This window comes from Hoplias malabaricus, chromosome 11 (assembly GCF_029633855.1).
Source record: "Hoplias malabaricus isolate fHopMal1 chromosome 11, fHopMal1.hap1, whole genome shotgun sequence".
In the NCBI taxonomy this organism is placed as follows: domain Eukaryota; kingdom Metazoa; phylum Chordata; class Actinopteri; order Characiformes; family Erythrinidae; genus Hoplias; species Hoplias malabaricus.
Window position 1 is genome coordinate 36,812,350 of NC_089810.1, and position 13,387 is coordinate 36,825,736.

Below are 13,387 nucleotides of genomic sequence, written 5' to 3' on the forward strand. Positions count from 1 at the left end.
TGCTGAGGTGGTATGATGGAAATACTGCTTTTACTTCTTTAACTTAATTTGCCTGGTATATCCCTGCTTCATTCTCTGCTATGTGGTATCTGGTGGACATCAAGAATGAGCTTTTCACCTTCTTCCACCTGCTGCAGTTGCTGTTTGAATACATAAGTGTGAGGTAAGCATCTTATTCACCAGTGTTTTATACAGATTTCCCATTCCACGTTAAAACAACCTCTAAAATAAACTTGTAAATTTGCTTTGCATTGTTCATTCAGAGCATTTACACACCCTCTTTAAAAGCTGATGTTATAGTTTCTTATTCAGATTTCCCATTCCACCTTAAAAGTTGCCCTAATTTAGACTTTAAATGTTCTTACCTTTGAACTATGTTGTTTGTTTTTTCTTCAGGGCATTTACATGGTGCTTTATTTATTTTCTCAGTGTTATTTATCATAATCATTGTAAACCACAATGTTCACTGTCATCATTTAAGGTGGAATGGGAAATTTTGAATAAGACGCTAAGTACTGCAGGGAAAAAGAGACTAATTTCACTGCTTCTTGGCACTCAAGGCTCAGTCAGTTTTTTTCTGTGCCCCAGACCTGTAGGAGCCTGGTTTTAACCTCCAGGATGAGGGAGAACATCTGTTTTTTATCGGCTATGTGCCGGTGTGAAGCTTTCACTTGCACCTTCGCTGCACTTTCTTCACACCGGCAGAGAATGTCTACACTATGTGTACAAACAGTGAGTCCCCTGGGCACAGTAACTATTCCTGTTCTCCCTGGACTTCTATTTTCTATTTTGACTTGTACTCTTTGTGTTTATGTTTGTGGACCTAAGTAAGCACTATGGGAGATGGAAAAACAACAAGTAAATATGATATTTTTTGTATCATTATTATAATGTCTGTATTCATGTGTGACTGGCATGATAATGTTAGCTTTTGTGGATATTATGAATTTGTTATAAATGTTATAAGCTTAGTTGAAGTGAGTTAGTGTGACTTTTTCAGCTCATAGCAATGATAAGTTAAACAAGACGGGGGTGTGGGTGAGGCAGGAGAGAGGGTGAGGCTGAAGGGAAGGGTGTTGCTTAATAAATGCTTATTTTGGGCTTTGAGACACTAGCAAAATCTCTGGTGGTAAAATATCAGACAGTGCACCTTTGAAGTCTAGCTTCAGTGCTCAGTTGATAATGTGAAGGTGAGACACTTGAGCAGATGCAAATTAGGTACAGTATGAGCAGGAATCTGCAAATCTTAAAGCTTGTTCTACAAATCTTAAAACTTGGCTGCGGTCTCATGGTCAGAGCTGGCCACACGACAGGCAGGCAAGGAAACCCTACTCTGCAATCCTTCCCCAGCATTAGATCAGATGGTTCAGCAGCAAAACATACTGAGAGTTCTATATTTGACTCTGGGAGACTTCACCAGAGAGTGAAGTGTAGCTCACTGCACAGACCTCATTAGAACAGCTTAACTAAAAACTTAAAAGGGAGAGCTAGAGAGGCAGCACAGAGATGAGGTCTCCCAGAAATATCAGCACCCCTCAACCCTACGTCAACAAACGAGTAATTATGTGTGAGCTACAGGAAGAGAGCACAGACTTTGCAAATTACCACAATTCTCTATGTCCATGAACCCCCAGATTTGCACCCTTTACCTAATGGGAATCTAATTAACAAAAGCTTAAGTAAATAAATAGGTTTTTAACATAGATTTAAAGACTGAATCCCAAACGTGGATTGGAACTTCATTACAAAACTCTCCTTTCAGTGGCTTAACCCAGTAAACAAGGGACGTCCCTGGATGTTCAAAATAGGTCTAAAAGTAGTCTGTCCATCAAGGACATATTTTAAACGTCAACGGACGTCCAAAATCCATCTTAAAAATGGTGACCAATCGATAACATCAGTGGACGTCAAAAATGCGTTTCAAACAAGTTATTTATTTCGGGACCAATTAATAACGTCAATGGACGTCCAAAATACGTCTAATAGTCGTCTTTTCAATGTCTGTGTTTGGACGTCTTTTCAACTTTCATTTTCAACCTTAATAATACGTTGATTAGACGGCAGTCATTACGTTATTTCAACGTTGAATCAACGGCAAAATGTTTACTGGGAAGATATTCACTGACACAAATGGGCAGCAAGCACTTTGTGAACAATGCAGGCATGATCATTCATAGATCTTATAGCAGTAGAAGTTTGAACGATCCCTTTTTTATGGTACTTATATTATTGTATATAGAATGCTATCAGTTTTATACATTAATGAATTAACAATTATCAAAAGTGAAGGACTGGCGCCCCCTCCAGGGTGTTTTCCCACCTTGCGCCCAGTGATTCCGGTTAGGCTCCGGACCCACCGTGATCCTGAACTGGATAAGCGCTTACAGACAACGAAAGAATGAATGAATGATCAAAAGTCACACATAGACAAACATGTGGTTTGATGAACAGATGGTGGGTCTCTCTGTGTTTCTGCTGTATGATATTATCTCACAAGAGTGTCTTATTTATTTGTTTGTTTGTTTATCAGTGATCTGTACCTGAATCCATGGAGGAAATCTTCTCCTACACTTACTGCTTTTATCTCCATCTGAAAAGAGCAGTGCTTCAACTGAGAGTAACTCTCTCTCTCTCTCTCTCTCTCTCTCTCTCTATCTATCTATCTATCTCTCTCCCTCTCTCTCTCTCTCTCTCTCTCTCTCTCTATCTCTCTCCCTCTCTCTCCCTCTATCTCTCTCTCTCAACCACAGTCCACAGAGACTGCTATGCTTAACCACCCACTTCATCCACAGATTGGTTTATAATGGGTGACATCTATTAACACGTTAAGAATAAATAAATTCATTTTTCACCTCTTAATTAATTAATTACTTTATTTGTGAAGACACACATTTATACTATACTGTAATAGAAGCATGTTAAGCCTTCTAATAGAAGATGACAGCATTTTATTCCATTGTCTGTAACCGCTTATTCAGTTCAGGGTCACGGTGGGTCTGGAGTCACTGGGCCCAAGGTGGACTCACCCTGGAGTCTTTCAAAGTATAACACACACTCACACCTATGGACACTTTTGAGACAGCAATCCACCTACAAAAGTGTGTTTTTGGAGCATGGGAGGAAACCAGAGCATCCAGAGGAAACCCTCTCGGACACAGGGAGAACACAGCAAACTCCTCACAGACAGTCACCCGGAGGAAACCCATGCAGACACAGGGAGAACACAGCAAACTCCTCACAGACAGTCACCCGGAGGAAACCCATGCAGACACAGGGAGAACACACAACACTCCTCACAGACAGTCACCCGGAGGAAACCCACGCAGACACACGGAAAACACACCACACTCCTCACTGACAGTCACCCGGAGGAAACCCACTCGGACACAGGGAGAACACACCACACTCCTCACAGACAGTCACCCGGAGCAGGATTCGAGCTCACAACTTCCAGGTCCCTGCGACACTATCCTGCTGCTCCACTGTGCCCCCCAAATTTTATTATTTAAAAAAAAAAGATTTTCAAGCTTTTACAATTAAGATTTTAGAAGCTGTGCATCACTGCTAAACGTCTCTGTGTGTGTGAGTACAATATAGTAGTTGGGTTCAGACATTGAAATGGATGTCTACAAACTTTTGACCATCTGGTATACGTGATATAACAGCAGACATTTAACAACTACTCTTAAGGAGAGCGAAGCCTCCTGGTGGCTGCTGTGTGATGCAGTGAAAGGAGCAGCAGAAAAGGCCAGTGTTCAGTTGCCCAACAATTCTCTGGCTGTTTTCACTGCTCATATATTTTAAATAGCTCACTCATCACTCTCTCTCTCTCTCTCTCTCTCTCTCTCTCTCTCTCTCACACACACACACAAACCTTGAGTACACTGAGGCTCAGGCAGTCTGGCCAAATAAGACAATAGAATGTTGTTTACAGTATATGTCCATAAGTTTATGGACAACAGCTAATCCAACATTTTTTTTACAGGAGTTTGTCACTCTTTCCTTCAGTAAAGGCTTCTCATCGTCTAAGAAGGTGTAACACTAGACACTGGAAAAAGATTTAATGGCATTCAGCCTCATAAACTTTGGTGAGGTCAGTAAATGATGTTGGATTATTAGTTCTGGATCCCAGACACCGATTTGAGTCATGAAAAAGCAGTCCATTCTTCTCTCTCTCTCTCTCTCTCTCTCTCTCTCTCTCTCTCTGAGAGAGTTGGATTCACTTTCAGATCTGAACGTGGGTCTCCATTTGCTTTGTTTCGCTCTTATTCTCTGTTTTCTGTCTTTCTCTTTGTCTTCTGCCATCTCTCCATATCCTGCTGGGAGATCACAGCGTGATCTTTCTAAATACAAACACACACACAGTTCGCTCTATGAATCTTTCATTTCGTTCAGAATAGGGACACACAAGTCACCAGCTGCTGGCTTGTACTCGTTTCTTCTTTTTGCTCCCTCTTTCTCTTTCTCCTCGTCCATCTCTGGGGCTCAAAAGTCACCACAGGTGTCTCTCAGGGTGCTGAACCTGGACAAATATCAACAAGGGCCAGAACAAGAGTGAAAAAAAAAAAAATAACACCAAAAACAAACCTCACAGCGCAAACTTTTTCCAAACTAAGTCTGAGAAGTGCATTAGCAAGCAGAAGAGGGTTTGGAGTGTCCTCCACTCGTTAAACGTCAGGTCCTGTGTGTGTGTGTGTGTGTGTGTGTGTGTGTGTGTGTTTGTTTGCCGGAGGGCAGATAAATAAAGCGAGTGGACAGGCCTCGGAGCCGTGAGATGGAGGAGAGAGAAAATGAAGAGACAGAAATGACACACGCAGCTGAACTCAGATCAGCTCAGAACGACCCTCACCATCAATCACACGCTCACTTTTATTCCTTTTTATTCCTTTTCATTCCTTCTGAGGATGTGGGGTCATACACACGGACCATATGTATTATACATGTGCAACTCATTCGTTCATTGGCTAACCGCTTATACAGTTCCGGCTCGGTCCAGGACCCGGAATCACTGGGCCACTCATCAGCATGGGTTTTTGGACTGTGGGGGGGGAGTAGGGCACCTGGAGGAAACCCATGTGGACACAGAGAGAACACACCAAACTCCTTTGTTGTGAGATGTAACCCATATGGAGATTTATTATCTGTATGTCACGATTTCATTTCACGTGCACTTGACCAGTGTCAAGAGGGGACCAGCACAGCTATATTTATCAGAAGTGTCCCACATCTACATAAACATTAGGAAGGTCAGGTGCTCTTATTGGATGATTATAAACACCACTTCACCTCGTAGCCATTGGATTGGACCAAGCTCCTTGACTCCAGAGAATGAAATTCCATTGCTCCATAGGCCAAAAGTCTAATTAAGCTTATGTGTGATCATCCTGTGTTATTATATATATATATATATATATATATATATATATATATATTTTTTTTTTTTTTTTTTTTTTTTTTTATCATAGGAACTGTGCAGTGTTTTCCCTGTGTCTGTGTGGGTTTCCTCCGGGTGACTATCTGTGAGGAGCGTGGTGTGTTCTCCCTGTGTCTGTGTGGGTTTCCTCCGGGTGACTGTCTGTGAGGAGTGTGGTGTGTTCTCCCTGTGTTTGCGTGGGTTTCCTCCCACAGTCCAAAAACACACGTTGGTAGGTGGATTGGTGACTCAAAAGTGTCCGTAGGTGTGAGTGAATGTGTGTGTCTGTGTTGCTCTGTGAAGGACTGGCGCCCCCTCCAGGGTGTATTCCTGCCTTGCGCCCAATGATTCCAGGTAGGCTCTGGACCCACCGTGACCCTGAATTGGATAAGGGTTACAGATAACGAATGGATGGATGGAACTATGCATATGTTCAAAGGGTGCATACTTAATGTAGCTTAATTCATTAATTATAACGTGTCTACACACACTCAGAAATCTCGATATCAGTGGAGTAGCAGCAATAAATCATTCTTGATATCAAATTGAAATCATTAAAAGCTGTAGATTTTTGGGAATATATCAGTGTCCCAAAAATAAAAATAAATAAATAAAATAAAAGTCTGCGTTTTCATCATTCTGGAGACATTTGTTCCCTACAGAAGAGATAAACACACACACACACACTGCGCAGTGCAGTGCCATTCTCTCTTCATCCATCAGTATGCGGAGGACTCATTGAGTGGAGTGCGAGGCTGTGGAAGGTCAGCTCTATCTGTCAGGATTCAAAGAGAAACACCTGAGCGAGCAGACGGAGGGAAAGAAGTGAGTGATCAGATCAGACTGAGCGAAGGAGAGAACGAAAGAGTGCACCGTGGGGGTCAGCCCTCACCGCACAGTGACCTGTGATGGACAGCGCTAAACACAACATTCGTAAAAGTTCCTCAAAAGTAGTCTTCCAGAGGAGCAAGAACACCCGATGAACTCCACACACCGATCGCCATTCATCGCCATCAAATACACTTTTATACACATAGTGTGTCCAAAGAGTTTGGGGGGAGCCTGGTCAAACGCCATGTTTTGTTGACTTTGTAAGTGGAAATAAGTCAACATTAAGCCTTTACACGGCTCAGAGCAGTTAGTTCTGCTTATACAAGCCCTGGCTCTTAACATTTTGAAGGAAGGGAGACCTTTAGAGTCACAGTCACATTTCAGAAACATCTCAGAGACTCCTTCAATCACACACACTTGTGTTTACCATAGGCATAGGTCATCCTTGAGTGTGAGATGCCCTGTGATGGACCTGTGTCTTGTCCAGGGCGTGTTTATGCCTTGGGCTCAATGATTCTGGGTAGGCTCCGGACCCACCGCTACCGGGAAAAAGATTAAGTGGTTACAGAAGATGAAGATAATCTAACAAGGCCCATATATCTAGACCAAACAAAGCCAAACCAAAGGTATCATGTTCAGTAATGTACGCTCTCGCTCTCTCTCTCTCTTTCTCTCACTGTCTCTCTCCTTTGACTAATTAAAATTCTATAGCCCCCACCCCTTTTTTCCCCAAAGTTGAACAACACAAGATTAAAAAATGTGAGCTGCTTTAAAAGAAAGAAAAAGAAGGAAGGAGGAAAGAAAGGAAAAACGAAGGGAGATGAAGGGTTATATTGATACTTGGCTAATGAAAGCTGTATTTAAAGTGAGTTATGGGCATGACAGGTGCTTCATTAATGAAACGAACGGTGGCTCAAGGAGAGAAGCACATTTAAATAACTTCATTGTGCCCAGGATCATAAATAAAATGAAGACGATTCATAAGTGCTGATTAATCTGCTTGACAGCAATTAGGATTATTGGTTAGCGGTGTGTGTGTGTGTGTGTGTGTGTGTGTGTGTGTATGTGTGTGAAGGTGATACTTTATCCTGAAGGGCTGCAGAGAACCATATCTTTTAAGAGAGATCATTTTTCCTGAGGCAGGAGAAGCCACTGTCTACCACTGGGGCCTGACAGAAAGGCTAAAGTTCAGAAGGTGCTAACGGTTTTAGCCGCTAAAAAATCTCCTCACATGTCTGAAAAATTTAAAACTCTCGCTGGGGTTATATGTGTAGAGAATGAAGAAAATATTTTGGAATCTTTAGTAGCCATACTTAAATATACGTTATCTTCCACACTTCTGGCAATGGACCTATGCTATGCTATTTGTAGCTAAGTCTGCTAGCTAAACTGGGGGCTAGCCTGATAAGCAGGCACATGAAAATGAAGGAAATAGAAAACTTTGGTTATACACAACCTGGGCACTGAGAATATAGGACCCTGATAATATAAGGCCCAAATAATATTTGAAACATTTATTGTAACCACTTTTCAGTTCAGGATCATGGTTGGTTTGGAGCCTACTAGGAATCACTGGGCATCAGACAGGAAAATACACGGGATGGGATTCCAGTCCATCTCTAAATAAGTGTCATGGGGAGTCTGTATAAATGTATTTTCTTTCTTTCTTTCTTTCTATCTATCATTCTTTTATTTAATAGAAGAATCAAGTTCTAATTAATATTTCATATTTTAATTTCTACTTCTAAAATAAAAAAGAATGACCTATAAACACATGGACCAGCCTGCATGCTATGCATGATGTGTGTGTGTGTGTGTGTGTGTGTGTGTGTGTGTGCGCGCGCGTGTGTGTGTATGTGTGTGTGTGTGTTTGTGTGTGGCATGTTTTGTGCTGTTTATGGCCAGCAGCCGTGAATTCAGCACCTTTTGGCAGCAGTGTGCTGTCACACATACATGCATTCACTCCCACCCTCCCTCCTCCCTTTAAATACCAGCTGCCTCTAATCACAGCTGAAGTTAAAGGTCAGTTTGATCGGCCACTGTGCGGCGCCTCGCCCCGACTTCTCCTCGCTGTCATTTGCAAATATGCGGCTAATTAGTGTCACTGTTGGCAGCAGCTAGCCACTATGTCTGTTTCTCTCTCTCTCTCTCTCTCTCTCTCTCTCTCTCTCTCTCTCTCTCTCTCTCTCTCACACACACACACACACACACACACACATTGGTGTATTCATTGAGAATGGCATCTCTGGTGAGTAAAATGACATTGAGATACTATTAGAGAGTTATATTGTGAAGATGAGTGTAAAGGCCACTCCTCTTCTGATCTCTCTCACTGAGTTAATACACCATCTGTTTTCCTCTCTACATAATCATCACATATGTGAGGGGGAAATAATAATGTACATAGTTGTAGACACTCCTTAGGATTAGTGAATTCAGCTCTTTTAAAGTGTACCCAGTTACACAACCCACATAGGTAAGTACTGTCTATCAAATGGAATGCTATGAAGGAGCCACACATGAATCTAAGGTCACCATGCCCAATGCCAAGTGTTGGTATAAAGCCCTCTAAGCATTGCGCTGTGAAACCGTGCAACCATCCAGAACCTCTGGGATGGTTGGGGTACCAGAACTCATAATCCAGCATCTGTATCTGACCATACCAATGTTTATGTTATGGCTGAATGCCAACAAATACTTATAGCAATGAATCCAATGTCTAGTCTAAAGGCTTCCAAAACAATGGCGGCTGTTGCTGCAGAGAAGTAGAACAATCTCCCTGTTATTACACTAACAGACAACATTTCAGGGAACATTGGGCTGTATGTTATATATTTATTGCAGGTGAAATGGATGTGTTTATAGTAAGGCAAATCTCTCTTATCCTTGAATACCCCTTTGCAATGCATTTTTCCTCCATTAGAAACATGAAAACATCATACCTGCAGCATCCTGGATGGCTTTGTGGACAGCCTCTTCTTCCCTAGGTTACTTCAAAAAGAAATGAAAATAGATTATTCATAACAGGTGATTTTGTACAGTTCATGGAATGTGATTTGGTGTATTTTTTTAGTCCAACCTCCTGCGATTTATTGACCCAGAAAATGAAACCCATTACTCGTGGTTCTTCACCATCTTTTGTACACAGCTAAGCAAAGTAAACTCCTGAATGGAACCCATTTCCACTCATTTCATGCAGTGAGTGAGTGTTAGGGAAATCGGGTTCATGGCCCTATGCCCTGCATCACACAACTCTTATCAGCCGGACCACAGTAAAGAGCTTCCATCAAACCCAACATAGCGCATAGTCCATCAAAACCGGTCTCTAATCGTTCTGAATCACAGAGGACTGATTATATCTACACCAGACCAAAGAGCAAGAGGGAGATAGGGAGATCAAGAGACATCACAGCGTTTCAAAATCTTCAGTGGACACTCTTAGGGCTCCCCTCCTTCTTTGTCAGACGTCACCACTAATGTTTATGTTATAATATGTAATGTAATGTTGTTCTGAATGGCTGTCGTGTATTGTACCTCGGAAATATTCTATGCTAAAACAAACTGCTAAGTTCCAGTGTGGAGGAAAATTGCTTAAGCTGCTATTTTCAGATGTCCAAATCCTTTGGAAGGCTGCCATGATGCAATGACTTCAAATTAACACCAACCCTCATGTGGGTATGTTATCCTACACCACTCTTAGTTTGGTCTAATATAATATTGCAAATCCCGTAGAGGCAGAAGTGGAATATAATATTATCAAAGTGCTTAAGAAGTTGTTATTGAAAAAAAGAAACAGACACGACAGGAGAAAATCAAAGAAATTGATAGGGTCCCCATCAGATATTTAATGTATGGTTGACAGGAATACTTTGCTCTCACTTACACCTGAAAACTCCATAGTTATTTGTGTCCAATATCCCACTGTCGGAAGACAACCCAACATCACTAATGAAAAAGAACTACCACTACTCAAAAAGCCACCAAATATCTAAGAGAAGGAATGAGACACCAAAGGAGACCCCAGATTCCACATCTCACGTTCATTTAAATATATTTGGTGGGGGCATATATTTCTCAAGAGAAATTCCTATAGGGAAGCCAATGGTCAGAGCAGTGGTGTGACAAATGTCAGATATTGCTGTGAAATGTCCAAAATGATTGTGTAAGTGAATATCACAATGATCTGAACATGCTGTAAACAGTGGATTAACCATGACTCTTACCTGACTCTATCCATTTAACTATGGCTCTGGTCCTCTCCTGGTTAAAGCAGGAACGTGGCTTGAGTACAGCCCTATAAATATATGTGGACTACTTTCACAGTTTTTCAATTGCAAGAAAACAGAAAACCAAATAACGAAAGGTTCACTGAACGACTACCAGTTTTTGAGTAAATTCACAGAAAATAAAGCCAACTGTTGGTTAAAAGACACAGACCTGGCAACCCAGATAATGGTAGCAGAGGCAGTGGATCAAACAGCTATGAGGTATTTTAATGGAAAATGCAATCCTTCAAAACCTAGAATGAATTACCTTCATCTATAATTGGTACAGATTTGTCAATGGATATTCCTAGTCATCATTTAAAAATATATAGTTATGTTTACAATCAGGGGCGGCACGGTGGCGCAGCAGGTAGGTGTCGCAGTCACACAGCTCCAGGGACCTGGAGGTTGTGGGTTCGATTCCCGCTCCGGGTGACTGTCTGTGAGAGGTTTGGTGTGTTCTCCCTGTGTCTGTGTGGGTTTCCTGCGGGTGCTCCGGTTTCCTCCCACAGTCCAAAAACACACATTGGTAAGTGGATTGGCGACTCAAAAGTGTCCATAGGTGTGAATGTGTGTGTGTGTGTGTGTGTGTTTGTGTGTTGCCCTGTGAAGGACTGGCGCCCCCTTCAGGGTGTATTCCCGCCTTGCGCCCAATGATTCCAGGTAGGCTCTGGACTTACCGCAACCCTGCATTGGATAAGCGGTTACAGATAATAAATGAATGAATCAATGTTTATTGTGGGGACAAGTCTCAAGTTTTCACAGACAGTGGGGAAATTATTCTGTAAATTTCTGTAGATTTATTCTGAGAAACTGAAAGTGAAACTTCTGAAAACACTGAAATCTAAAATTGAAAAAAAGACAATGGAGTTGATGTTTTATTTAGCACTTCTTTTGTTGTTTTGTGCTATTTGTCTTGATGCCGACAAAGAATAATTCATATTTATTGAGTTTTTTGATTGAAAATTCAATAAATGAAGGGTGAACTGTAACTTCTGAGAACTGCCTTATTCCCTCATGTGTTAAAAGCTTATGGATGTGTTGGAATATATGTGTTTTGTTGGATCAAATGCATGCCTAATGGGCCTGAATCAAGCCCCAGCTGAGCTTTTGAAGACCCCGTTTCTTCTCTTCTTTTGCTAATCCATTCTGCAGATAAGACAGAATGCAGGCATCTGGCTAGCACGGTGTGGAGGTTATCATCTCTTCTTCTGTTCAGCTGTTTATCTTAGTCTTCCTTGACCTGCTCTCCCTCCCTCTCTGCTTTTTCTTTTCCCAGAAGAGAAGCCCTCCACTGTCAAACGTGATCAGAGGAATGAACTGTGGGCTTAATATGTGAACATGAAAAATGAATGTTGACATGTTACATGGTTCTGAGACTGTGTGTTATATATTTCACATGGGAATGACTACACACACTCCTGACATACCTTCAGCGTTAATGGCATCGTGATAAAAAATGTATAACTCAAGAGACTCCACATAAGAGATAATATATACATGTGCGTGACAAAAATATGATCTGAAATTTCACTGCTTTTCAAAGAAATTTGAAATGTACTATTCTAATATTGGCAGTAGTCCATCATTTACATGGAAATGAAAGTGATGTATACACTTTCTTGCCACTTTATTGAGAAAACATATTTCATTCCAGCAGACTCATCTATTAACACATGTTTGCGCTTCTTTAGCTGTCATTGATTCATTCATTCATTGTCTGTAACCACTTTTCCAGTTCAGGGTCATGGTGGGTGCTTGGTGTTCTCCATCCTGTAGTTCTTCATCAATGATCCTTTAATCTTGTGTTAGCAGTGTATAGATCAGTACTCTCCTCTCTGTTGGGTGGACTGTTCTGACCCAAATGCAGGCCTGAGTCTGTTAGGGTCATTTTGTTCAGTGATTAGAGAAGGTTAAAGGTTAAATTGTTCCATTGGCCTATTTCCATAAAATGTCTTATAAACACAGTCAAAGTGCATTATGAAAACATGAGGTATTATATATGCGATATAGACTGGGAACTAACCAAATTACCAACACTGAATGGAGCAGAGGGGGGGCTTAAAAATGATGCACGTGTCAAGGGGCCACAATACACCAAGGTACACCTGTGAAGTGTAACATTATTGCATAGTGGGTGTTTCTCTTAATGTGGCCAGTTAGTTGAAGCACAAGGAGGCTGTTTAAAATATAGCGGCTGGAACATAGAATTCATTCATTCATTCATTATCTGTAGCCGCTTGTCCAGTTTAGGGTCACGGTGGGTCCAGAGCCTACCTGGAATCATTGGGTGCAAGGCGGGAACACACCCTGGAGGGGGCAACACAGACACACACACACATTCACACCTACGGACACTTTTTTTTTGAGTCGCCAATCCACCTACCAACGTGTGTTTTTGGACTGTGGGAGGAAACCGGAGCACCCGGAGGAAACCCACGCAGACACAGGGAGAACACACCACACTCCTCACAGACAGTCACCCGGAGGAAACCCACACAGACACAGAGAGAACACACCACACTCCTCACAGACAGTCACCCGGAGGAAACCCACACAGACACAGAGAGAACACACCACACTCCTCACAGACAGTCACCCGGAGAAAACCCACGCAGACACAGAGAGAACACACCACTCTCCTCACAGACAGTCACCCGGAGAAAACCCACATGGACAACACACCACACTCCTCACAGACAGTCACCCAGAGAAAACCCACACAGACACAGGGAGAACACACCACACTCCTCACAGACAGTCACCCGGAGCGGGAATCGAACCCACAACCTCCAAGTCCCTGGAGCTGTGTGACTGTGACACCTACCTGCTGCACCACCGTGCCGCCAGCATAGAATTCATTCATGGATATTTCCAG